Genomic DNA, 27,904 nt, shown 5'->3' with positions numbered 1-27,904 from the left:
AAACCAGTCACTGAACATGTATTACTTCTCAATGCAGTCATCACCATTACAGAACTACACTGACAACATATGAAATTTTCTTCATCCATGTTTGAAACAGTCCATTCACTCACATTCTTCCATTATTTCTCTTTATATGTCTACATAAACATCACAGCACTCAGGATCAGAGTGGCAACTGTTAGTAAATGGGGACAGTTTAACAAGGACTGTGATTACACCATTTAAGTCGCTTGTTACTACATGAGCATCAAGTGTAGAAAATGACCCTTTTATATATGTCTCAAATTTCTGTAATGGATGAGAAATTCTTAAGCAGGATTTTCTGCTCCATTTTCCAAGTTAACTGCTCCAGAGTGTTCATGCTTAAAATCTGCATTTATACTCCTGAGTATTACGACCACTAATTATCAACCAGAGTCACAGGAGAGGTCTTATTCTGTGGAGTGGCCACATTTTGAAGGCAGAACGTTAGAAACCTTGTCATATACAGGTCTGCTCTGGAAAAGGCATTGCTGTTGGGGATGGCAGTGAAGAGGCTTTGCACTGGCTGGAAAAGTCAAAGAGTCCTCCCAGAGGTCTTCTGGGATTTTGAGTGGTATTATCCTCCAAGGTGAAAACACGGATCAGGGATAGAGCACAAAGCTCAAGACAGGTTCTGTGCAGAAGCTGCAGTTTTTATGTTACAGCTTGAACCCAAGGATAGGCAGAAGGAGGAGCCCTGGCTTTGTCCTCGAGACCACTCATGCCTACCTTCAACTCTGTGCAGCTCTGGCACCAGCTGGACTGTGCAGCCAGACAAGCCAGGCCACTGAAATGAGCTCCAGGAGAAACAGCATGCACTCAGATCTGCTTCCCTTAGGATCACAGAAGTGCTGGCACTCTGAACTTGGGTCAGCCATCCTGATAAACATACTCTTTTTCACTGCTTTCTAACTTGGGGCTGATGCAGCAGGCTGAGGGCATGGTTGCACACATGCTTCTCCTTCTCCCTCTCTCACGGGGCTGCTCAGTGAACCATGCCAAAGAGCTGATCCAAACTCCAAACAATGCAGAACAATAAACAGATCTGGACAGAAGGTATTTTTAGCTCAAAAAACCTTATCCATTTGGGTCACTGTGGTGCACCATGAACTCCTATATTAGAAACAGCCCTGACAATGAGAAGAAGGAGCAGGTAGCCAGAAGAAGCTCACCAGTGTGTGAAGCTGCAGAGGAAAACCCAGACGTAACAAGCTCTGACAAGGCTTTGGGTCAGTCCACCAGGACCTTTCTTCCCTTTTCCTATGAGTAAAGTCAGTTTTGATGGCTTTCTACCAAAGGTGTCTTAAGCCACATGCCAAAACACATACCCTCCATCAGGCACATCATGTCCTCTATGCAGTAAACAGAAGATGTAGGAATAACATTTCTTAAGATCAAAAGTAAATAGGTTGCTTCTGTTAAGATCGCAACATTATATGGCCAGGAGCTTTCTGACCACCCTAGAGCAGCTCCCCCCCTAACACACAATGTTTTATTTGCTCAGAGAGATAGAGGGTCAAGTCCTTATTTATTGCAAAAAGATTTAAGTACATCAAAAAAGTGAACTCAGTTACAGCAATATTTACCAAATGAGAACCTGGGTCATAAGCACGATATGCTGAGCAAATAGAACCAAAATCAAACAAAACAACCTAGACACTGTTACTGAACTCAGGCAAAGGTATTGAATAATTTTCCAAATAAAAGGTTTTGAAAGAAAAGAAAATGGCATGCTTATATGTGATGAATAATACTATTTCTGCAATTTCTTTGCTTATGGAAACTGTTCTGAGAAGATACATGCTATAATTATCTGGAAATAATACTAGCATGAACACCATTCTGGCCAGAGGGGAAAAAAACAACACCAACAAATTGTAGTGTAATCTTCAGAAGTAGGCAATGTAGACTGAGATTGCATATTTCAGGTAATAGTAGCAGGTCATCTTCTCTGGCCTATGCCAAGCTGCATCTACTCTGGCCACACAAGCAATAGAAGTACTCTGTCACACACAGTGCAGCACTGGCCTGTCTCTGCAGAGTTTAAAGCAGGGCATGCATTCATGAGTGGATGGACAAATCATATTATGATTTAAACTCTGTTAAGCTTTATGTATTTGCTCTCCACTGATTTTGATGCCAGTTGCATTCATTACATACTTTTGTTTTAATGGGTAACAGAACCAGCACTCTGTAGTTTTCTGCAGTTTTAGAAGTCAGTGGTGGGAATGGATTCTTCCATGGTACCGCTGGGTACTGTGGTAGTATATCTCACATAATATATGCCCCATGTGGGCAGTTAGACATGGCTCCAGTACATTTTAGATAAAAGGGAGTGTGTGGGGAAAAAAAAAAAAATGTTTCCTGATCAAAATTCATGGTGAGATTGTCCCCAGCCAACAGAAAGCTAAGATCCAGATCTGAACATCAGCATGGGATGATCTCTGTAGGATGCAAACTTTGCTCTTATCTGTTGTGTTAATTTAAGAAAAATACAGCCATGTGGAAATTTTTGACAATGAGTATTCTTCCCACTGTCTGCAGCAGCACAGGGAACAGGGCTGCCCCAGATGCCTTCAGGCTTACCCTGTGGGGCAGCAGTGCGACCCACCACAGCGCAGCATTTCATTTCCATGGGGTGTTGCTCTTAGCACCTGTTGTGCTTCCTAAATACCTGAGTAATGTTGGTGTAGAATCAGTTACAGTATTACCTCAACAGATAGCCTAAAAGAAATGCTTGCTCCCCTTCTGTACCCCAACTGGGCTGTGAAGTAGCATTCCTAGGTGATGCAACCTGGTTCAACCTCTGCAGCCCTCTGCCTTTTCATTGTTTAAAACTGTGGGGAAGGTTGCTGGTTTCTGCTGAGCACACTGTTGTGCTAAGAACTGGGGCGAAACCAAAGCATTTCCTAAATTACATTTCTCCACAAGTGATTTTAGGGGTAATAGAATGCACCCATCCCATTATAATGCTAAGCAACTATATTGTCCCAAATCCATTCTAACTCATATTAACCAAACTGGTCCTTGCAGCAATTGCCCTGTGAAATCTGTTTTGATCTTCTCCCCAGAAAATCTCTGATTACTGAAGTACCAATCCTGTCACGCATATTTGTCCCAGAGTTTACAAAACCCTGGAGAAAGCTTTGAAACAAAATTACCACCAATCCCCAAATCATCATCTGTCTCTGTCCATGTTTTGCCTGTGCTATCCCCCCCACGCTGCTCTGACATACATATCAAAATAATAACAAGGCAATTTCCGAGACACCCAAGTCCATTTCCATGCTTCAGACATCACCTGTGGCTCTATACTACCTGGCATAACACATTTATATACCTTACCCACATGTTTTCCAGCCATTACTGACAATAGTGCAAAACCCACAAAGAAGAGATTCTCTGGTTATTCTGCAAGCACATTTATAAATTTTAATCTCTTGTTGCTTGTGGTAAGTTCATTTTTGATTCATTTTGGCATTTTTTGGAAGAGCAGTACCTGCAAGAGCATTTGCTCCTGATGCACAGATGCCTCTGAAGGCCAGGAGAGAGAATGGCTGTTGGTCTCCCAACATCAGAGCTGCCTGCCACCAATTCACTTCAACAGCTGCACCTCCACAGCCCTGGAAGGAGCTTGCGAGGGAGCTGTGGGGTATCCAGTTATGTGTACAGCTGTGTTCACCATAAACTGTCCCAAAAACCTGCCCTCAAACCATCCCAGTCAGCCCTGCACAAGGCATGGGGGGATCCTGGCCATGCCCTGCGTATCCACGCTCCTCCCTGGGAGCCACAAAAGCCCTCTGGACTGCCGTGGAAACCAGGGAAGTGTAGCTAGCACTATCAAACAATCAAGATAGTGGCATTTCAGATTATGAGGCAGCACTAGAGCAGAGAGAACATCTGCCACAATGAATAACAATTTCTGATAGAACCATAGAATGTTTTCTGTAAAGAAAACAGGGGTGAAATGTCAGATGTTCAAAAAGAAAATGACATTTTGTTATATGTGATTAGCAATTTAAATAGTAGCACTTCACTTATTAGCCAGTTCCTTAACACTAGAGAGAGATGTGGTGGAAAAATTTCTGTATTACCAGGTTTCGAGTGTATTTTGCATATTGAGTAAGAAGTTCAAGAGGGAGGAAAGTCCACATGACGCAAAAAGAAAAACAAAGCTGCTGTAACATGCTGTGGGAAGTTACTAAAAGGAAAGGAAAGGAAAGGAAAGGAAAGGAAAGGAAAGGAAAGGAAAGGAAAGGAAAGGAAAGGAAAGGAAAGGAAAGGAAAGGAAAGGAAAGGAAAGGAAAGGAAAGGAAAGGAAAGGAAAGGAAAGGAAAGGAAAGGAAAGGAAAGGAAAGGAAAGGAAAGGAAAGGAAAGGAAAGGAAAGGAAAGGAAACAAGCGAGGAATACAAATAGTGCTCAAGTGCTGGCAGATGTTTTCCCTTGAGAAGAGTGGTTACAAATGCATGCAACACCTAAAAAGACCAGTTTCAGCTTAATGTCATCAGCATTTGGGCACTGGAAAAGTTGCCACAAAAGATAAATTATTATTTTGCACATATTCAAATATGTTAATTTGAAACATTGTGAAAAACAGCCCTGTGTGGCTGTTCTAAGTCCCTGCCCAGAAGTGTGGTTTAGAGTAATGCAACTACTGAGATTAATCCAGATTTTTAGACACACTGGGAAAAAAAACAATGACAAGAGGTCTTAAAAATACTTAGATGGAAACTAATTGCAAAAGTGACCCAAAACAAATGCCATAGTGAAGAAAAAGAATATGCCCTAACGGAAAGCTTTCCCAGATGGTTTCTTATTTGTATTTACTTGATGACAGTAACTTTTCCAGCTAAATCTAAGTTTAAGTTTCTCCTGCTCCCATTAGGAGTCAAAACCTGCCCTTCGATGGTAAAAGCCACATTCCTAAATTGTAGGGACAGAGGCAGTTCTACAGCCAGTTGGCCTGATTGCTGGTGTCTTCACCCGAAAGAATAAATAATACAAAAAACAGCTTGCTCCTGAATGAAGCAGATTTCTTCAAAATCGGAACATTTCTGACAATAAGAGATTCTGCCTTATGAATTCCCTAAGTGTTCTCTCCCCCACCCCCCTGCCCAATACTACTTGCTGATATTTTTGTTTTTCTTCTCTGTTTTCATTATTTAATTCACCATCTACAGATTAAGGCAAGATCAGGATGTGCTGAAATCAGTCTTTCCTCTGGCTTCAGTGAGAACTGGATGTTGGATTAACTTCTTCTCCCACTGAAACTGGTGCAAATTTGGAGCAACTAAATTTACACCGTAGGCTAGTCCAGAGTCTGAAGGAGGGATAAAGCACAAAAACAAGCTTTTCTGTAAAAAGCTCAAATTCAATAATGTGAATAATAGATCACATTTTTTTTGAGGAGGTGTTTCTATCAGGGTCCTGAAAGGTACTTGGTTTCATATCAGTTTTCTTCAGATGGGTTTGTCAGGGGTCTGTAGGAAATCACTGCTGACAATGTCTGAAGATGACACAAACATCTTTGGGGTTCTAAACAATAAAGAGAGACAGGTGACCTGCGCAGGCTGATTTGTATAATTTAGGAAAATGAGCTCTCTGAACAACATTTATTTGAAATATAGCCAAAGGCAAGGTCTCACATCAAAGCCTGCAGAACACGTAGTAGATTGAAAATAGGGACAAGGCATGTAACCTCCCTGAGAAGGACTTTGGGATAATAACAGGTGACCAGCACATGGCTTGATGCAACAGAAAGCCACAGACACTGGATGCATCAGCAGGAAAATACGGAGCAGGGGGAGACCTGCAGCCGGCATTGATTGCCAGCCATGCCCTGGCACGCCGACAGGAGCAGCCTCTGCACTAGAGGGCTCTCCTGTTCTAGCAAAGCATCTTCCAGCGGTGGCGGGAAGGTCCATCCTGGCTTCAACCCTTCTCCAAGGTGGGTTCCCCAGGCTGGTGAGCTGTGCTGTCCTGTCTGCCCAAGACTTGGCTTGTGCATGGAGGGGAAAATAAAGGCTTTTGGTCTATTACAAGTGCCATCACCAGTTAACTCAACAAACGAGCTGTTCCTATAATTTGTTAGTGAGCAACACACAATAACAAGGAAGCTTCATATTTATCGACAACTGTGCAAACACATATACACACAAATGATTACAAATAGTTTATATGGTTTATACCCACCAGTTATTAATTTTGTACAGAAAAACACACAGCTTCTTTCCCTGCCCCAACCCCCTCTGTAGAAACTCAGGCCACACTTCATGCATTATTTAAAATCGATGTTGGATTTTAAGTCCCCACCCCCTGAAGTTTCTCTGTGTGAGCTCTGTGGAGCATGGTGATGAGCCTGGCCCTACAAATCTATCCAGAACGTGATGTGAAAAGCGATGAGTTCGTGTTATAGCTTGCTGGTTTTAGGCCTGCGGTTCCCTATGCAGAGCGGTGCAATTGAACATGCATGCTCGAAGGCACAAAACTCTTCAAGTTGAAACACGTCAGCCACAGCTTGCACATCTCACAGTGTACATACAACATGGCGAAGCAACACCAAGCACCACAAAGAGTATAACAACATTGGAAACAACTGTGTAGGAAATCGGGGGAAAGGCAGTGCTGGCAGTGTATCTGGTAACACTGGGTGGAAGTACTTCCAGATCCATGGAGCAGGGAAGGGCTGTTGTGCAGCACCACTCATGCAAAGTTCAGCCTTGGTAGACGTCTCAGAGAACTGCAACTGTTCTCAGCATCCACGCTTCATTTTGTGTTACTGTATTGCTGCAAGGGTTGTAAAAAGGCCGTGCAGAGAGCAGCAGCAAGGAGACAGAAGACCTCTAAGATGGCTCAACAAGCCTTTAATCCTGGGAGACGTGCATGGCATGGGCGTGGCCTCTCAGGATCTACACCAGGATTTTGGGGAAAACAAGAGGATGACAGATACATGAACTTGTACCCTGTGATCTGAGAAAATGCAGTCTTTGTTGTCGTTTGTTCTGGCAATGTCTACGAAACAGCAGGATTTTATAGCACAATAAAAAGAGACAGAAGATGTGTGCCCATGAAAATGTGGGACCAGTTTCTAGTTACATCAGCACTGGATTGTTTAAAATAGTTTCAAAATGAGTTAAAACTTCAGAAACAGGATTTAAAAGTGTGAAATGATGCTGTGAACATTTTACCATGTGGGGTTTCTTAGGACACTGCAATTGCTTATTTTCATTTTTGCTTTCCAATGAAAAGAAATTGCGCGTTTTCCTTGATTTATATTAAATCAAGTCTTATGTTGAAACAAGCTGTGGTGCTCACAGATGTACTTCTGAATCCCTTGAGACTTAAATTCTATGTGAGCACTCATACACAGCCTCATGAAGGGTATGAGAAACCCATCACAACTGATTCCAAGTAGAAGACTAAAAGTTTGCTATTACAAATGCAACACATTCTCAATTTTTAACCAATAAGTATATATATATATGCACACACACACAAGCATATATATATATATATATGCACATATGTAACTCTCCAAGGCTACTAGACTGACATCTCTAGAGACTGTAATAGATCTGGAGAACAACAGCAACCATCCAAGTGTTGCTCTCCACCTTGAACCATGCATGCCCACCCTCCATGATAACCACTTCCTTGCACAAATCTGCCCACTGAAGCCATGGCAAGTGCTGCCAGCAACCACAGCATATGTTGGATCAAGCCTCTGGGCCTGTGTAGCTGCTTCAATGCACTATGCTTGCACTGAAGCTGCTCTAAAGGAAGTAACTTTGCAAATCCCAGTCTCACACAGATTCAAACAGGAAAGTTACAGAAAGAGAGTTTTATGCCCCAAAAGTCCCTGGGAGATATCTTGTCTCTTAGGAATGAGATTGCCTCCTGGAGTGAGACTAAAACTAGACAGGAGCAAGATAAACAATGTTTGCTGCTTCAAACACTAAAGGTACTGTTAAGTTATCTGTACTAACATAGTGAGCAGGCTCTGTCAAACAACTAAAAAGAACAAGTAAAAGCTGATAACTTTAAAAGGTTGTATCCATGGGAATGAATGTTATAGTTAACGCTTACATTAGGGCTTCCAGCAGAAATTTGGATATTTGTACATGTTGACACACAAGCAAGTTAATACATGCTGCTGGGTTTCAAAAGCCTACAATAATATTTAAGTTTAAAAGGAATGGTTGAAGAGAATATTAAATGTAAATGAGCTCTGGATCATCTTCTGATCTTTGGTTAAACCCTGACTAAAAGTCAGTGGAGAGACTGCTCTTGAAATCAATGCGATCTGAATCAAGCTCTTATTTCACTTAATTTAACTGTGTGAAATTCAATAAATGAGGTAAATAGTCTTACCGCCTTTTTTTTTTTTCTTTTTTCTTTTTTTTTTTTTTTTCTGGAAGGAGGAGAGCTACAATTAAGTTTTGAAAGCAAAGCTGAAAAGCCACAAAGTGATTTAACAGCACCTGGGTAAGTTTTGAAGATGGAGACCAATTTATCTTCAAAAGTCTGGGAAGAAAAAACATTGAATTTGGTCGTTGCTACTATAAATGTTGCATGTTACAGCAAGTGCACTGCTTTTAGAGTTGGCCTTATTTAGCAAGACAAAATCTCAGCCGCATTTAATGCCAGATTTCAGTTCTGTGAAGAAATGTAAACAAGTTTGAACATTTTAAAATATACTTGAAATGCATGGTACGATACGTTACAGGCTGTTCACACTCTGAAAAAGTTCCCTCTCCATCTCTTGATTTGCATGCTTAGCCTCTGCCATGCAGACTGAGCTCAACCACATCCAGCCTTCCACACGCTCCTTCACCCTCTTCAGCAAAGAAACTGCTCAGTGGCTTAGTACTGAGCCCAGAAGCTGCAATCTGAACTCCAGAAGTACAATGTTATACTAGATAAACCTCTGCTAATGCTCTCAGAGCTCTGCCTTCATAATGCACATTTGCCAAGGTCACAGAAAATGAGACGATGTAGTTAATCTTTTGTTTTGATGGGTTGTAGAATAGGGCACAGACACGGGTTTTATTTCTCTCGGACCTTGCCAAAATAGTTTTCCCACTTCTCTCTGCTTCTTTCTTTCCATCTTTATAAGAGAAACATTGCAGCTCCTACGTGAAGTATTCTGAGGGCCATATGTACAAAAGGCTATAAAACCGCGGAAGACTTTTGAGGACCCTTATTTATCTTTTGTCTTTGAAAACACTAATAAAATAAACATTAACAAATGGGTCAATGGAATTATTTTCTTTTTCTGAAAAGGATTAAAATGTAGATACGTCAAAAGTAGATACATCATCTAGTACCATTTTTTGGGTCAAATTATTAATTCAAATATAAGCAGAATTTGTTTAGATGCTGCTTAGATGTGAGTGGTCTCCAACTATTAAGAGGCCAAATGCAGCTGCTAAATTTGATTCTGCAACTTGCCTGTCCCCATGGTTTGAAGAACAATGCTGCTTTTGTGTTCCTCATGGACCATTTCCACAGAGTCAGGTAGACAAAACCCCATGCACTTTTCTAACACACGCACATAAAAAGCTACTTGCAAAGATGAAAATTCAGTTGACAACATGCAGATAAAGATTAAAAAAATAAAAAAATAAAATAAAATCACCCTTACATAAATGCCATAGAGAAAAAAAAATGCCAGAAAGAAACTGCTGCATCAGTTCAATGAAAAGGGAGTAAATGTCCCCTTTTATATGGAAAGCTGTTACATTAGCTACAATGTAAGTTACAGCACAGAGTGTAAAAATGTTATCGGTAGAAGTCAGTTGCACTGTGCTTATCTGTGCCAAAGATGTCTTGAGGGGAAAAAAAAAAATAAACTTTTTACTAGTGCAGCAAAATGCGTGTAGAGACATGAAAGCTTCACTGTAAACCTGATCTAATTCACTCCTGCTCCCACCTGCTGCACTGTTCCTGAGATGTTTGCCCTGCAAAAGATTGCACTCAGGTATTTGGATGGCTGGAGGTTTTTTGCTTTGTATGTGTACTTTGTATGTTTGTTTTGTTTTGTTTTTCTTTTCTAGAGATGGTCTAGAGGAAAACAGAGGGGAGCTGCTGTGTGAGGAGCAGGGAACACCACCAGTGTGCACTGTGGCAGGAAGATGGACCCAGCATCTCCTTGCCTCTGACGCTTTGTTCTGAGAAGTTGCTTTATAAGGGTAACTAAAAAATCACGTTTTGGCATTTTTCTGGCACACTGTGTGGAGGTGCTACATTTTTTCCCAGACTGCCTCTTGTGTGGCAGTTCAAAGAAAAAAAGAATCACTGGGGTAGCAAGCTGTGAAGAGAGTAAAGGCAGGCACTAATTTTTGAAATCCACTGTTCTAAGGATTTGCACACTTGAAGCATATAAGGACTTTTACTGAGTGTTAAAATACAAGAAAAAAAAAATGCATGGTAGGCACTTATGAATGACTGTTAAAAAAAAAAAAAAAAAAAAGAAATTTCATTTTTCCACAATGCAACATTAACTTCCGAGGGATTTGTCTTTGGCAACTGCATCTCAGAAAGTTTCCAAAATTACAAAACAGTTGCCTTCTGAGCAAATAGACACATCACACTATGAACTCTCCCACTCCATTGCAGAGCTGCTCCCTGCATTAAGTAACTTCTGATAAGTCTTACTAAAACCAGAGCCGCCTTATCTTGGCAAAATGACACCTAGCAAGTTTTTAAAGCTGTAGGTCTGCTTGGCCGCCTTTGATGCTTTTGCCAGTCTTCCAGTATCTACCCTTTCATGGGAGGACTGGAGCAGCCCTTGTGAGCCCAGCATTAAATCACCTAGCTGTGAGCAATGAGATGCTACCAGCCCCGAGAACAGAGCGGCTTTGTGCTGTAGATATGCAGACGGGACCCCCGGTACATTACAGGAGCCGAAGCAAATGCCTCTTTACAACCAGTGAACAGATTTCAAAGTTATTTGAGCAAGTGGGAGGAGAACAGTGAAGAGGGAGCTGCAAATGAAGAGATGGAAACCGGAAAACAGAAAGATTAGAAACACAGCAGGAGCTTCAGAGGTCACCTCACACCCCACAGCCAAGCTCCAGTGCAGGCTCAGCCATAATTAAACCTGGAGCTCCTCCGGAGTAATGACGGGTGTCTGTGTCATTCCTGACTAACATTAGCAAAGGCAAGAAGCAAATCAGGTCCGTTTGCTTCCCAGTCTTGTCAGCTTCTCCAGAAAAGCTGGAGAGAAATGGTGGTCTTGCTTAAATCAGTGGGAATTGTATCACCAGCTTCAATACACATGTGCTTTTCACCCAAATCCTCTCAGTTTAGTTTTCTTTTATCAAGAAGTGCTTCTCATGAGAAATATTCTGTTTGTCACTTGCCCTGGCATTCACCCCTACACAAACTTGGAAACAAATACCCATTCTAAACAAAGCCAGCTATTTCTTCCACGGAGTAGGAAATAAAGTACTTTATAGTGCTGAATGTGAGAATATGGTGCTACACGGTACTGCATGGCCTGTCTCCTAAAATAGAGCAAAACAACCCACTTCCCAAAGTGAGAAGTAAAGGTCTGCATTACAAAACCTAAATGACAAAGCATTTAGGGGATTCTGCAAAGTAGGAATAGGAGATCTGCATGCAAATCATACTTCACACCAGTGGGAGGTGGACTTCAGAAATCAGAACTGGCTTTTGAAACTTTTCTCTTTAAGATGGATCAGTGTTACCCAAGCAAGGATGGAAGATAAGCCGCTGAAAAATAGAGTTTCCAAACCTGCAATGCCTTCACAAAAGGAACTTCCTGAAGTAATGAGAGCAGAATGTTTGCCCCAAACACCAAATTACAGTGTTGGTATCAATGCTGCATTAGGCCATTTTAAGAGGCTGTTTCACTTCAGAATGACTTCACTTAGTCTCACTACCTTGAAGTTGTCTCCTCATTATTAAGCAGAAGGCAATGGAGCCTTAAAAATAATAGTGGTAAAAAAAAAAAAAAAAAAAAAAAAAGAATGGTGGGCTTAGAATGGACATAAAACAGCTGCTGGTGGATGCATTAATGCATTATATCCTCACTCAGCTTAAAATCTCCCCCAAATGTTCTTGTACAAGAGTTGAGAAAGCCCATGGGAAAATCTAGCTTGTGATCTGAGTACGTTATACAGCTATGGGACACGTCTCTGCTGTCACTGGGTTTGCTTTTACGAGGCTGCCCCTAAAAGAAGGATTTTGTATTTTAGCTTTTGGATCTCATAACAAAAGTTATTGAATACTTTCAGAGCTTCGCCAAAATAAGTTTCCACTAAAAGTCTCAAAGCAGTCTATGGAAAGTTTCTGCTATACTCTGTTGGACTCCTCCAATAAACGCCAATACTATTTATCCTCAGGGGAAGAAGCTCCATCTATGTGTATCTATTCCAAAAACATGCTACTAACACAGCCCAGAATGGAGAATGTAGGTCCAACAATAAATCCAGTGTGGTTTTTAGGCTGTTGCTTTTTCCTCCATGCATTGAAGCTGACAGTGGCCCAGAGGAGCTCCACAACCTGTGCAACTGCAGCTCACATGATGTGACTGACATGCTGCAGGATACTGGGACACAGCAAGATACTAGCTGTCCAAAACCTAAAGACTGAGCTCGCATTCTCAGAAGGAAGCAATCTTACCCAGATCTTTGGGGATCTATACCACAGAACTGAAACTTACAAAAAGGAAATGGGATTTCAAAAGCAATGAATAAATTCATGCATCTCAAACATAGCACTAGAAACTTACTTTTTTGTTTGTATTTTAGCAGAGGGATGTTACTAGGTCTCTGTTATTGTTATTTTAAAAGTGTATTATCATCTCATACATTCCAAGTCACCACTTAAAGTGCTTCCTCACCACTTATCATACGCACCAGTGACTTTCAACCTGTGCTCTGCATCTCTCTGGGAATACCTGGTCTATTTTCATGTCCATGAAAGGTAAATAAGGAAAGAGAGTTTACACTCACCAGTCACAGGTCTATGCCCCATCTCCCCTAAAAATACTGAAGGTGCCTGCATACTGAGCAAGGCTGGAAAACACTGGTATGCATAATCCCACACCAAAAGTACCATGAACTCCTTTAAAGCAACTCCTTCCTACTGCCTCCCTGCTCTGCCCCCCACATAGCATACACACGTACATACAGATATACTATATATTTTATATAGTATATGTTTAGGTGGCTTCCTTGTGTATGCAAGTCTTTCTTAAAAGGGAGACTAAACTCACAATTCTTGGGCTTAGAAGACAAGTTTAAATTCTAATTTCATAGAATAAGAGAATATACCAGCTACCACTGATGCACTCTGACAGTGCCGCTACCGCCACCGTGCCTCTGCTCCTGTGGAGTGAAGTTGGCCAGAGAGAAAGCATGTTGTATTGTCAAAAAGGTATTGCTTGGCACTTAATCTTTGCTAAATGATCTTTAGTGTATTTTGTTGTTAAGGAAGCATATGTGTGAACAGATTGCAGAGGGAAGGTGACTTCAGTTTGCAAGAGTGGGAATCGGCAATAGGTGAGCAGCCTATTTGCACTCTTTTGTCCTAGAAAATTTGATACATGGCTGACAGCTTCACAATACAGGATCCAGACCTTGCATCCTGCAGAAGACACAACATTTATTGTGACATTTATTTATAGACACACATATATATATACATATGTATGTATGTATAAATACATAATGTGAGATTTTTATATATAGATATTTACTTTTTTTTTTTTTTTTTTCCCCTCTTAAGCAAGACTGCTGTTCTTAAGGGGAAAACAGTTTCTGTCTAACCCTAATAACCCAGTGCCAAAAAGGGAATACTGCAGTAACTATATTCTAATCCTGCCTCCTTCTCCTAACATGAAGCTTCATGTCCTGACCCACATAAAGAAGCAAAAATATTCTGAATGTGCAAAATCTTACTTCCCTGACAGCACCCAACAGCCTGGTTTTGGGAGACAAGCAGCTCATGCAATAGGAAACCCTGCGTGCAGGAAAGCAGCACTCCTGGTTTCCCATGAAGCCTCTAGTGCTAATGCACAGACCCCTTAAGAAGCAAACACTCCCAGTCATCTACGCATTTATGAGTCTCTCCACAGAGCTGCTGTCATTTCTTCTTTTCTTATTTTTAGTGAATATATGTCATCAGCTGTAATTTATACTGAGCAGTTAAAGTTCCAGACCAGATGCATAAACGTGGCTCTAAGTGTAAAATGAAAATCCTGATGCTGAAGGCACAACGTTCTAGAAAGTGCTCTGAAACAGTTTCAGACAGAAGAACACAGACTCCATATATTTTATAGCTATATGTGATACTAACATATACATGGCTGTGAGCAAAACCCAAGGCTGTCTCAGTTTCCACTGGAGTTTATCATCACATAACCCAGACACTGTAGCTATTTCCTTGCTATGACATGAAAAGCTTCTTTCCTTGTTCAACAGTTGCTTGAAAGGGCAAAGGGTGGGAGGGGTGGAATATCACAGTTACTTTTTTTATGTTCTTCTAAGACAAATGCCTGAGTTAGAAAGTGCAGTAGTTATTTCTTAGCACTCATATGTGACTGTACATACAGAAACAAAAGTAGTCAGTATATTTATCAGTGATTTTAAAACATTCTTTATCCTCTATAATACAATATCATACTTCAAAGCAAAGCATGAATTCCTCAGTCAGTTTTTTTCCTCTAGGGTCATGCTTCTGTCTTGATTATGAAAAAAGAAAATAGATTTTTTTTTTTTTTTGAGAAAAACACATAATTTTCTTTAGTTTTGTTAAGAGATTAGATATTTACTACTGAAGACATGCTGCAAATATATGACAGCAATAAAGACAATTTAATAGCCTGGGAATCTCTTGCTCAAGAGGGCTAAAAGGTCAAAGTTACAGTGTAAGATTATGATATGTCTTTGACATATAACATATGTTTTCTGAGAGGTTCGGTGCCTTTTAATTGCAGGAAATACTTAGATTTCACAATCTTACAAATATTCCTGAAGACTCAAAGGTATTTCTCAAAGTGATTCAGTCACAAGGCATTTTAAAAATTGACACTTCCTCTAACCACATTACATTAGCAAAGGGTGCCTTAGTGAACGTGTACTCTAACTGGTCATGAGCAGCTAACGAGGTATTTCCCCTCCAGAAAGGGCAAAACTGACCGTGGCAGGGAGATTATGCAAAGTGCTGAAGATAGAGGAAGAGGTCACCTACCATCATGCAGGCCTTACGACAAACAAGTATTAAGTCAAACCATACTGTAAATATACAGTATAAATTGTATAAATTGCACAATGTCCTTTATGTTAAAATAGCTCTCTCCCTGGTCTAGTATTTTATTTTCCAATGCTTATTTCGAGTTGCAGATTCATTCAATTTATTCAACTAGCCAGACTTCTTTAGCCCTCTCTCAGAAAATAGTGTATTTTCCCTTGTTTTCCTCTTATTATATCCCTTCCAGTTAACATCCATCTTCCTTTGAGTGAGGGACCAGAAGTGTGGACAGTATTCCTGGAGAGGACTTAGCAGTCCATTGCAATTGATATTAATGCTTTATCCCTAATGGTATCTTCTGCACAGTGGATCCTTATCTATTTTTTCAAACTTATTTTCCCTCCTGCTTAAAGCGGACTTAGTATGTACAATTTTATCTAACTTCTGTCCCACTTCTTAGCATCCTCCAGTTCTACTTAAATTCTACCCAGACTCTCTTCCTTCTCAATATCTCAGCTCTCCATTGTGAAACCTTAGTGGAACAAACTTATGTCCTATGCCAAGATCCTTAATGAAGATAATTAGACATGTCCCAAGAACAATTCTTAAGGATATCTAGTAGACACCTATTTCTAAACCTCTCCTGATACAATCTGTTGTGTCCTCTTTAACCAGCTATTTATCCACGTTTAAACTTTTATGCTAAACTTCACCTCCTTCAAGATAAATAGTAACTTCCACTGTTGTATTAATTTACAGGAGTTACTGAAGTACAAGTAATTATCTCCCTAAAATAAAACAAACAACAACAACAACAAAAAACAACAACAAGAAAAACTGCCTGGTAGGACTGATCTTTGGTAATGCAATTGAGCCTTTTGACTAATTTTCCATTTACTTTATCACCTTTGATTTTTCCTCTCCTTTGAAACACTTACATAAGCTCTGCATGGTCTCAAAAGCTGAATAATGGTTCTATGGCAGTGTTGCTTTTTTTAGTCCTTGAAAATGTGGGGACCTCATTTTATTGTGTAGACATTTATAATTATGATTGCTTGATGATATATTAAATTGTTGTGTGTGTGTTTTTAATGAAATATGTATTACTCCTAAATTAAAATAGGAATTTGACCCAACTATGCTGTGACTGGGAAGTGTTGGGAAAACTAGAGTTTAACACATTTCTCACAGTGAGGATTTAAAGTCACTGAAATTCCATCAAGAATTACTTTCATATAGATACTGTCCTGGCCACGTACCATTTACTGTTCACCCAGACATCCTGTGTGTCTCCAGTACTGTGTAACACATTTCATGGTGGCAAAATTTACCGTGGAATTAACCTGATTCATTTCCTTCTTAATACAACTTTTTGATGCTCACACCCTTTACAGAGAAGTAAGGAAAGCTAGCCTTTTAAATCCAAGTTAATTTTAAAGGGCAAATATGATTTAAAAAAAGAACAAAACAACCCAGATAGTCATTTCTGTCACTGTGGCTCTGTAAGTTGTACCTGATACATCAGCTTCATATACCTCAGAAAACACCCAGTAGTGCCTTCTGTATACCTTGTTTGTAAAGCTCTGCTTACTTACCTGTCAGTGTTTGGCTAACTATTAACCACGATTAACCTGATGGTTTTAATTTTGTTTGTTTGTGGTTTTTTTTTGTCTTTTTTTTTGTCTTTTTTTTTTTTTTTTTTTCCAAACAAACCAAATATTTATCAGAAAAACAAAACTTATTCAGTAAGCCAAATGCAAATGTTGTCTCAAGCAAGGGCGGAGAGGTCGGGGGAGCAATAAGGCGCTTTTTCCACATGCAGTAGTTCTTTAATTATTTCTTGTTTCAAATCAGTAGTAGGTAAGTGGAACATCAAAATCATAATTTTCTGATAGTTATTGGCTTTATTAAAAGTATTATTTCCATACTGGTATTTAACAGACATGCATTTCAGGGGGAAAAAAGTTGTTTTAAAGACTGATAGGTAGAAATATTTTAAAATTCACAGTTTTTTTTTTTTTTTTCTTTTTCCTTTCCACTGTGATGATAGTTTTTTGTTTTTGTTTTTTTTTTTTTTTTTCTTCCTATAGTCTGCTTCCGAGCAGTAAGTAACAAAACATTTCCGGAGTGCAATGTAAGTCACATGCACCAACAACTTCTGCGTCCTTTACTAACCTCTTGCTGGCACTCTCCCACAATTTCTCTAACAAAGTTGGTGGTGGCTTCTATCTCCTTTGTCATGTCCCTGGGACAGACCCATAGGGCTAAATCTCATCTCATGTATGGTTAATACTCTCATCTCCCCCTACCTAAAAAATGCAAGGAATAAAATGAGGTAAAACCAACTTTTGTACTAATGGTGTCAAAAGTAGGGCAGGTTACTGCCAAAATAAAAATGTTAAAGTGATTTTAAGGTGATACCATAAGTGCACAGAGAATAAGTTTTACTCACATTGTTCTTAGGGGAGTGTAGGTGTTTCAGCAGATATTGCAGACATCCTAAACTGAGTGCAATCTTTAATAATTGCAATAACTTTTCCTAGATGATGCTTCCCCCATTAGAGGATGTTTGTGAAAACATCCTGCCAAATCTGTGATTTCACAAACTTATCTACATTGATAACATAACATTGAGTAGTGGCTTATCTGTAGGATCAAGCTGTGTTAAAAGGAGACTGAAAAAATGTACATTTGAAGGCTTTCTCTCCCTGAAAGAGGAGGAAAGCTCATAAATGCGCACAAAATGAACCACATGCCCCAGGCTTTCAGAATCAGACCTTTTCATTTTGTTCTTTCTGAAAATCTGTGAAATCCAATGAGTTGAAAAATTACATAATAAAAAGTTCTATTTGTTAACTGAATTAACTTAACCTTATCTCTTAATAAAGCAAAATTGTGAGATTTGTGCAATGTGCATTAATATTCTCCACAATCCACTGAGCTTCCAGCCTTACTTTTAAATTAGCATATAATGGCTTTCTCAAGGACAATCAGATATTGCTCTCGATTACATACATGGCAAAACAAAAGTAATGCCACTGACTGGGAAAAAATTATTCCAGAGTTACATGGACAGCACTGTGTAAGGATGGCTTAAATACAATCCCTTTAATTAAATCCAAATTCACCATACTTCAACAAGTTATAAGCAAGAAGAAAAACGAGGCTGAGTGCACTAGTCTTATTGCCACCATGTGTTATAAACCCCTCTGAGATTCAACATGAGTATGCCCATCCAGCGGGGTTTGGCAGAAAGGAGAATAATTTCCTTCTCCTAACTCAGACAAAAGGTTGGTCTGCAATTTTGATTCAATGGCCCTTCCCATAAGATGTTATCCTATAAGAGAGCAGCAGCCTTGAATTCCCCTCTCACTTCCTTAATGACTTTTGCATTACGTTTTCACTGCTGCAGTCAAAACAGCTTCTTTGGCAGCCACATCTTCCTGCACTCCGCAGCCTTAACAGTGACCGCTGTTATCCCCACCAAAGGCATCTGGGACACCAAGTGCTCTCCTGGATGAAAGTGAGAGCATCTGTTTTCATCATCAAAGTGAAATCCTTCTCATTTTTGCAGAGCTCTGAGGCCCTGATTTAAGTGCTGGGAGAAAGAGGGGATATCATATAGGGCTGTGTATGCAATTATCGGGACATGCATCCGCAGTGCGCGAGGGGAGCAGGGAGAAAGAGGCATCCATGAGCTCCATGCTCATGTAAGCCAAAAAGAGACTAACTTGCCCTTAATGTAAACTGTCCAGCAGTTTATTATTTACTCAGGTAGCAATCAAAGTTGGGCAGCACCATGTGGGGAAATGAATGCAGCAGTAAGGATAAACTTTGTCATCACATATGCTGCTCTGAAGGCCAAATGAACAACAGCATCTCAGAAGCAAGCAGAAATGACCATCCTGCAAATCTTGTTTCATTATTTGTTTTTAACAGTACCTCTCTTCCAAAATGAGGGTGCAGTATGGTACTAAAAAGCCCAAAGTCTCCAAAGACAAAGGTTCCCATCATCAATGGCAAGGGCCATTTTCCTTGTGATCAATCACTGTCAGTCTGTTGCTAACACGTCCAAGGCTCTACATGCTTCTTGGTCCTGGGATCTTTTTATTTCATCTTTTCACTCGGCATTTTACCACTGAGATCCAGCTCTTTTTTTCTTTAAATGTATACCTTCTGCAGTCTGTTCTCTTCATAACAGGTAGAGAGAAATCATTGAACTAAATGGCCACTCTACTCTCCCCTAACCTCTCTCAACATACACCTTAACATAGGAGAAGAAGCCAAAAGAATAAAGGTCTCTTTTTGGAAAAACAAAGCCCAGCCCAGAATTAGCTCTGCATTCCCTTCCCGCTGTTTGATATCATCATATAGCAACCCTCAAAAGCAAGATTTGCATTTTTATCCACGCAGTCCAAGACCATTTGTAAACTGAAAATCAGGGGTGTGACATGCTCAGAGTAAATTTACTCAGGGTAAATTTAATAACTAACAGCAGAGGTATTGTTTGTTAATGTGCAGGCCTTGTGCCTTATCACTTTATTAAAATGTCTACCTGTATTTATCCACTTTCAGGAGGTGTTTAATCTCCTCTGTGACCACTAATAGCAGATCCCTGCCAATATTTGATAATACAAAGTGCTAGGCACTAGTGAAGTGCCAATTTTCAGGAGTCACATATAAGAACTCTGCTATGAACAGCACCAAAAAAAAAAAAAATAGTAAAAAAAGAAAGGAGACCATGTAGTTCTCCATGCTGAATGAAAAAATAATAGTTGTGCCCCCTCCCCCAACCTATGCAGAAATTAAGACAGCCACACAGCCACATTTTAGGGTGTACTTCACTTTCCGTGGCTCATGGTTCTTTCACTTGACGGCACCTATAAGGAAATGAGGTAGCAGAGTCATCTGTGATGGTAATGAGGTTATAAGTCTGCTTTCTCTTAGCCACCCAACTTCCTGACATGAGAGGAGAGGTGAATCACAAGGCAGGTCCCAGATATCAGAATTGCCTGGAGACTCTTCCATCAGATCCTGGAGCCCTCCCACCCAAAGAAAGGCAAGCTTCCAATACCTTCATCACTTCTGCTGTGGCTCCTCCATCTCAGCTCTAGGTGCTCCTGTGCATCGCACAGTAAGAGCATTCCCAAGAACAAAGCAGGATCCCTACTGTCTTTAAAAATTGCCTATAATTCTGAGTGGTATAGTTCAAAGTAAAAAAAAAAAAAAAAAAGTTGCAAAAACTTTTCTAAAATGCTCATTTTTTATCATTTATTACAGGACTTGGCATTCTGCCATGCAGTCAGCCTCCTGACACGCAGGGCTGGGGCTCAGCCCTTGAGGAAAGGCCAGGCAGGCATCACAGAACGTGACAAAGCTCACCTCTGCCTGCCATCCTGAACCCTATCCTGGGGCTCACTGAGCAGAGAAGCCAGAAATCTGCTGCAATATAGAGACACCCCCCACACACACCCCAGACACATTAGAGGAAAAATAAAAAGAATTAAACATGTATTCTGAATTGTGCACACAGGATCTGGGAAGAGGGAAGGGGCAGGGGCAGCCCACAGGCAGGGTTTCCAGGCAGTCAGTGCCGTTCGCTAGTAGGTGCTAACTCAAAACCCATTTTGCACAGCCACTGAGTTAAGTTCTGGGGTGTAAGCAGAAAAATTAAAAACAAAAGCAGTGAAACTTTATACAGAGGAGGAACTTCCAGCTGCCCACTCAGTGGATGGGCTTTTCTCTGGGATTTGTGACCCACTTAAGTCTGCTTTTTACATTTAGAGAAGAGGGAAACAGGGTAACACAACCAGTTTGGACACACAAGAGTGTTTTGCTTTCCCACCCACAGCTGCTCTGTCATCCAGGGAAATTTGATAGGACAAAAAGTGCCTTCAATACACACATTGCATCCCATTACAAATGAGAATCACACCAGGAAGAGCCAAGGGAGCTACATTTCAGGTGTTACCCAAGTTTTAAGTGCTGCTGGTACCATCCATGAACAGCTCACAGGAAGTCTATGTGAAGGCAGACAGGAATTACTCACAGGAGTTGGCATCACACTTTGTTTTACCATGAAGAAACATGGGTTGCTGCTTGGTCTACGTGGTGCCAGAGCCAGAGGATGTCTGAAGCCAGCACAAGTTAACGCTTCTAAATTCAGGCCTCCCAAAAATGCATAACACCCATTCTCCTGTGGAGCATGGTACTGTTCCCTTTCTAATTTCCAGTGCTAATACAAAGACAGTTAGATACTTTGCAAGCTGCTGCATGCAGAATGGTTTCCTTAATATTCCCTCTGAATGACAGGAGGAGAGGGGTACAACAGGCCACGTGCCTGGCATTATTATCCCAAAACCTGTCCCCACCCACACTATCCACCAGCTTGCAGAGATAAGGACATTGGGCAGAACATAGTCCACAGTGTACACAAGTAACAGGAACAATAAACACAGTAACCTGTGCCCTGAAGCAATCAAACTGCCTGCCATGGGAAACTACCCCTGTTCAAACTACCAGCAATTCAGCCTGGCATCTCGCATCGCGTTCTCGCCTGCAGCGCTGCAAAGCACTTGCCGCCAGGGCACGAAGACTCTGCGAGCCTGTCTGGCTGCTGCTGGGATGGATCCTTGGGCAAGAGCAGAGCCTGTGGACGGAGAATGATGCCCCACCTCACGCTCATTATCTCGCTGGTGGCCACCAAGGTGTGCGCGACCTGCTGCAGGATGTGGTGACACGTAGAGACAGCAGACAGGGGTCAGGGTGCAAGGCAGAGTGTGGGCTTCTCCCTCTGGGCAGATGCTCAAAGCCATGCTGTCTCTGGACCCAAACCACTGGACCAGTGCAAGACAGTGTTTGTCAGACACTAGATCTGTATTTTGTGGCCCAGATCCAGGACTACATCAAAAAAACAAAACAAAACAGGTACCTTAGGCTTTTTTAATTTGCAGTGCCAAAGCTGCGTGGGAGAACAGGAGAAAGGGCAGTATGAAGCAGGTTTCAAAGTACAGCTGATCCACATATGAACTTGACAGTGTTTTTTAGTTGTTGGTTTTTTTTTTTTTTCTTTTTCTTTTTTTTTTTTTTTTTTCTTGCTTTTTTCTCAATCAACTTACATAAATGGCAAAGGTAATATTCTCAGGAAAACTGACTCATCTGGGAAAAAGCAAGAGCTTCCAATTATTTTTTCTAGTACCTGTCTCTTCTTGCTTTGCAACTTACTACTTGTAAAAAGAACAACCGTTAACCAATAGGCATTGTGTGCATACTACTCCACCTTCCTTTTTAAAGCAGTCTGAGATCACCCATCTTTTTTCTCAGAGATACAAAGCTCAGCCCATCTCAGCACACAGAAGGGGCTTTGCGTGAACTGTAGCAAAATTAATCTTCTTTCCTTCTGAGCATTGCCATAAGTCTGTCTGCTTTCCCATCTTTTTTGCCTTGAAAAACAATCTTTTGTATTTCTAGGGTGAATGAAATGTTATTGAAACTAAAAACTGAGAATTCTTGAAATTGGGTGGGCAAAAAATAAATAAATAAAATTTCTAAAGATGCACACCTTTTCTTATAGCAATTTATCAGAGCTCACTGCTGGCAACAGCACGTGAACATGTCTGCAGTGAAACATGTCACATTAATGACAATACATAAAATATGTTTAATAATGCAGTGCACCCGTGGTCCATTATCGTAGAACGGCACGTCTCTGTGCAGCACAGCTTGTGTCTGTGCTAAGGGAGACCTCACAGAGCACGGCCTTAATTTCCAGTCTTTTGAGGAGTGGACAGAAAGACAGCATCTAGTGTCGGGGGGTGGGGAGGGTTGTGCACTGATACTCCGTGTATTTATATAGCCTTTAAATATTTTACTTAGCTCCCAAACAGTCCATCCTGCCTCCCCGTGAGGGCCTGCTGGAGACTCGTTTCAGGGCCTCACAGATCTGTCTGGTGGCACAAGGAGGGGAAAAAGGTGACTCTGTCTTTTACACTTTTTCTAGCAAAACCACTCATGCTAGCCAGATACCCTCAAATAAAAACAGAATTTCCCCAGTGAAGGTTTGAGTACAACTGGTGGCTATTCCTGTTCTCCTCTCTGATTTGTGTTTACCAGGAGTGGCAGAATTATACATAATCTAAGCAGTTTACACAACCACCTGAAATAACAGGATTCGTACTGTTTTAACTCTATAGGAGTTCATGACTCACTAGTAATAATAATGCACTTCAAATAAAGACACTTGGCTCCATTTTTTCAGATTAGCAACCTAACCTAGCAGGGGGGTCCAAGCTGCCATTCATCTATTAATATTCTCTCAATAATTAGCTACTTATCATAGATTTCCCTTTCATTTCATGCCAGAAATAAAGCCTTTCCATGAGCAACATGCCAAAAGAGAGAGCTACTATTTTAAAGTGTCTGTGTTCGCAATATGAACTGCTCTGTGTAAACAATGAGATCTTCTCTTGCCTTGAGTGAACCAGATGTTTAAATAAAAAAAAAAGGTACTCCCCCTCCCAGAAGAAAATTACAGCATAGAAGAGTTTCTCCTCTCAAACTGATGGATGGTCTTTCATCACTGGTGCACAGGCTCAGCTTTCAGAGTTTTGTTTCCCCCAGCTTATCTGCACTGTTTAGGCAGAGAGGCATAAACCAGTTTTCCACAGTCATTTCTTAATAGCCAAAGCTTTAAATGCAAGGCTACACCTTCTGTCATGGCTGCCCCCTCTCTCATACACAAATCGTCTGTTCTTGCTATTTGAAGACATTGGATATGGTTGATCATAGTTTCTTAGTTGCTTTTTAAATCCTTGCCAAGGTCCTTTTGGTACAATAAAACACTGTTTTGACACTTCTGGGCAGAGCATTAAACAATATTGTCTTTTCAGGTGCCAAAAGCACAAAGAGAAGAAGGTTATGTTGATGGTTATATTCCACCTGGTACTGTTTTCTGTCCCTGATGAAACCTGTCCCATCTTACCTCTAAACATGGGAAGATGTGTTGCAGTAAGAAAGATTTTGGCTGTGTCTTGCCCTGATGGGCTAAAGGAGCAGGGATCAGCACAGCAAGAGCTCTTAACTTAGTATTGGTGATGATAATTTCCAATGGCAACATTCAGGACTTTGAGATGACTGACTGATTGTTCTTACACTGTTTTGCCTTGTTAGAGTCGTCAGCAGAGAGAAATCAGTGTTCATTTGGTTATTAAAAGATTGCATTTAATTAATCAAAAGAACACACACACACACACGTATTAGTTCCAGAGAAGTGAATATTTATGAGTTGGTTTCTTCTCATGAATCATGAAAGTTCCGTTTTCTACTAAGATGATATAAATTTTATTTTCTAAGGTAAACATTCATGTGCTTTCCTCTGGCTCCTTTTCTGTTTGTTTGTTTGTTAAAATAAAATCTCAGAATACACTAATGAAAAAATAACTTCTCTAGCTTAATAAGAAAAAAAAATATTGTAGGCAATTGTGTTGTCTGTCTTTGTAAAAAGCCATGATAGATGCAAAATATTTATGGCTGATCTCAAATTATCTTTCAGATGATAAATGTGAATACAGAAATTGGGTTTCAATACTAATGTCAAGCATCTGCTTTTATTCTCTGCCTAGAAAAACAGAGATGAAAGTTTGCTACTGCTTAAGAAATTAAACTCCTGATGAAATCAACTTGGTTAGGTACTATACAAGCACGGATGTCAGACTGTGGGCTCTAAATCTTCTTGCAAGTCATCGGTCAAGACAAGATTTTTTTCTTGTTTCCTAACAGGTTGACTTGAGAACCCCAAGGAATTTCAGTTCCAGATGTGTTTATACTTCCAGCTTTTCATACTAGTGTCCTCAGAATAGCACAAATAAAAACCAGATCCCCTATAACGAGGTATCTAAATAAAATATACAAATATACTCTGCATCAAAGAGCTTGGGCCATATGATCCCAAATTTCTTTAAAGTACAGCTGCTGGAGCTATCCTCCATGCAGCTATTGCTAATTCAGTTAAAATGCTCAACCAGAAAGGACATGGCCTGTTTTAGTGACCTACAAAATCCTTGTCTTACTGAGCCAGGACGTGCCCCAGAGTTCAAATGTAAGGTGGAAGGAGCTCCCCTGAAGCTGTACTAGTGTGCTGAGACATGCTTCTGCATGGCGCTTGGAAGAAGATACTGCTGGGAGCACTGCATAGCTTCACACCACAGCTACAGCTCTTCCAATCCTTTCCCTACCCAAACTCTACAAAGCAGCCATTGCAGACATCTACTCTAAAGATGAGATAAATATGACCTCGTATGTTTCTCCTGATCTCAAGGAATAGGTCGCCTGCTACAGCCTTGACATGCTGGCTACCATTATGTGAGCAAATACAGCACGTGCCTTGTGTCAGTGCCTACAAAGGGCAAAAGCAAGATTTCATTTATGTGCCTGAGAACTGAAAAGACATGCAGACAAGCTGTCAAATCAATTGCCAAACTAGCATTGCCGTCATCTGTTTACGGTCATCAGTTATAAAAGAACAGCATTGTAAATTTAGAAAATTGGCAATATGCTGAATGATTCAAAAACTTCCCTCAGTCATCATACTCAGTATCTTCACAGCATCTGCTCTGCATTTAGACAGGCTCAATATGTAGCCTGAAGTTTGCCAGGCTGCAGTTTCTGCTAGGCCAGGATGAGGAGCACTTTCCAGACTTGTCAGCTGAACATCCTCTCCCAGGCAGCACAGGTTGGACTTTTGGGAGTTGGGGTTCTGGCAGAGATCTGTTTCTGGAAGTGGGCACAGCATTGAAACATCTGCCTTGTGTCCAACTGAGACGACCATTGCTCCAGATCAAGCTATAACTTGCTGGAAAATCTGTTTGAAATTCCAGAGGTAGGGCAGAGGAACAACTTTGCTGAAATGTGTGCTTCCAGATATAGCATTTCAATAAGCAGAGTTGCAATGTTTATCTTCAAAACCAGATACACAAGCTCTTTCCCATCACTCACATTGCTACACACAAAAGTAAATTTCTGGCTCTATTTAAAATGAATATTTGCAAAGAGAGCTCACATCCTGTTGGTATGCAAAAATTACCTGTCAATAAAGCAATAGACTCCATAGCCGGATAAAATCAAAAAGTTCCCACAATGTCACTAGCACTGAAGAGGCAATAATTTATTTTTCCAAAACATTCCTAAGCTGGTAAAAATGATCCTCCATTAGCAAGTAAAAACGGAATTTGTCTCTACCATTTTTGCCTTTCATTTCACACTGCAGTACCCAGAGGATTTTCACAGTATTCTCTTCTGTCCATATTTCAGAAGTTCACTTGAAATCTTTTCCACCTAAACTTAATGAAAAATACAGGATGATAACCTCCCACTCCCTCTTTATCCCCAATCACTATCAAATAACTTTTTGGAAGGCAATGAAAGTGACAATGAATAAACCAGGTCTTCAATATGTTTGGTTTCCTAGACAGGATAGGACTTGTACATTAATACTCTTTATATTAAACCTGAATAGATTTTTTAAAAAAGAAAAAACATGTAAAAATAAGTATAGCAAAGGGGTAAGACATCTGAATACAGTTTCTTTGTGCTCTCCAACTACATTTTGTGGTTTGAGACCACATAAATTAAAAAGGACCTACGGTCCACCTCCAGCTGTTGCAAATTTTTATTGTCGTCTTAAAATCACTTAAGGACTCTACTAAAACCACAAATAAACAACACTGCTGTTATCTGCAAAACCATCCTAAAGAACACTATCTGCTCAGAATGAGATCTGCACCTCATTTGGATCCCAAAGACACTAGCACCAACTTTGGTATTGAAAATTTTCTCATATTTCAGTTGTAGGCAGTTCCCACTAGAAAACTGCTTTGCCAAAAGTATGTGATTATTTCAGTTCTTTGAAAACAAAACATTTCAATATTAAAGTCTTTTATTTCTTTTGCAACAATATTAAAAATCAGTATGCACACACACACACAAATCTTCAAAGGTTGTTCTATTTGTACCATCCTTTCTCAAAGTTTGAAGCTCCTAAGCTTCAAAAGCTACTTCATCCATTTGAGAACTACAACCAAAACTGCCATCAAAGAAAATATTTTCCTGCCTTGTTCATGTTATTTGAAGACTAGATTAAACTGATATTATGTGCTACATGCTTGTTTGAGTTTGAGTTGCCATGACTTAGTGTCCAGAAAAAAAGAAAAAAAAAAAAAACAAAAACAACAAAACAAAACAAAAAAAAAACAGAAGGAAAATAAAAGGAAAGAAAATGTGAGCTCTCTTAAGGTTATGGCTCTACAGATAGTGTGGCACATTACTTTGACTCTTTTATTGCAATGCGTGAATTAGGTCATGGATTGCAACTGGTTCTCTCATGCCAAATAACAAGGACTGGAATTAGCTTCCAGGAGTCTCATTAGACACATATTTAAATACACACACAATGGCTTCACAGGTGCACTTAATCTTCTACACGGCCAAGATTCCAGTGGCTTCAGAAGAGCAGAATTAGGCATTGAATATATGCTGAGCAACAAAGTTACACCTATATACAAAAGCTAAACATCTTTCTTGAGCATGCAGTACTGTTAAGCTAGAAAAACACATTCATAGAGAGTCTAGTAATTCTGCTTATAAAGTAGTTGGTTGTTGGAAGTA

General features: G+C 40.3%; 1 protein-coding gene across 2 annotated transcripts in view; it reads right to left on the bottom strand.

Annotated features, from left to right (window-relative positions):
* EGFR (epidermal growth factor receptor) overlaps window positions 1-27,904 on the bottom strand; it is a 159,647-nt gene that overhangs the window by 50,014 nt on the left and 81,729 nt on the right. The gene's annotated exons all lie outside the window — the stretch shown is intronic.

Source organism: Aythya marila, assembly GCF_965140915.1.
Source record: "Aythya marila genome assembly, chromosome: 2".
NCBI classification, from domain to species: domain Eukaryota; kingdom Metazoa; phylum Chordata; class Aves; order Anseriformes; family Anatidae; genus Aythya; species Aythya marila.
This window is presented reverse-complemented; position numbering and strand designations above follow the sequence as displayed.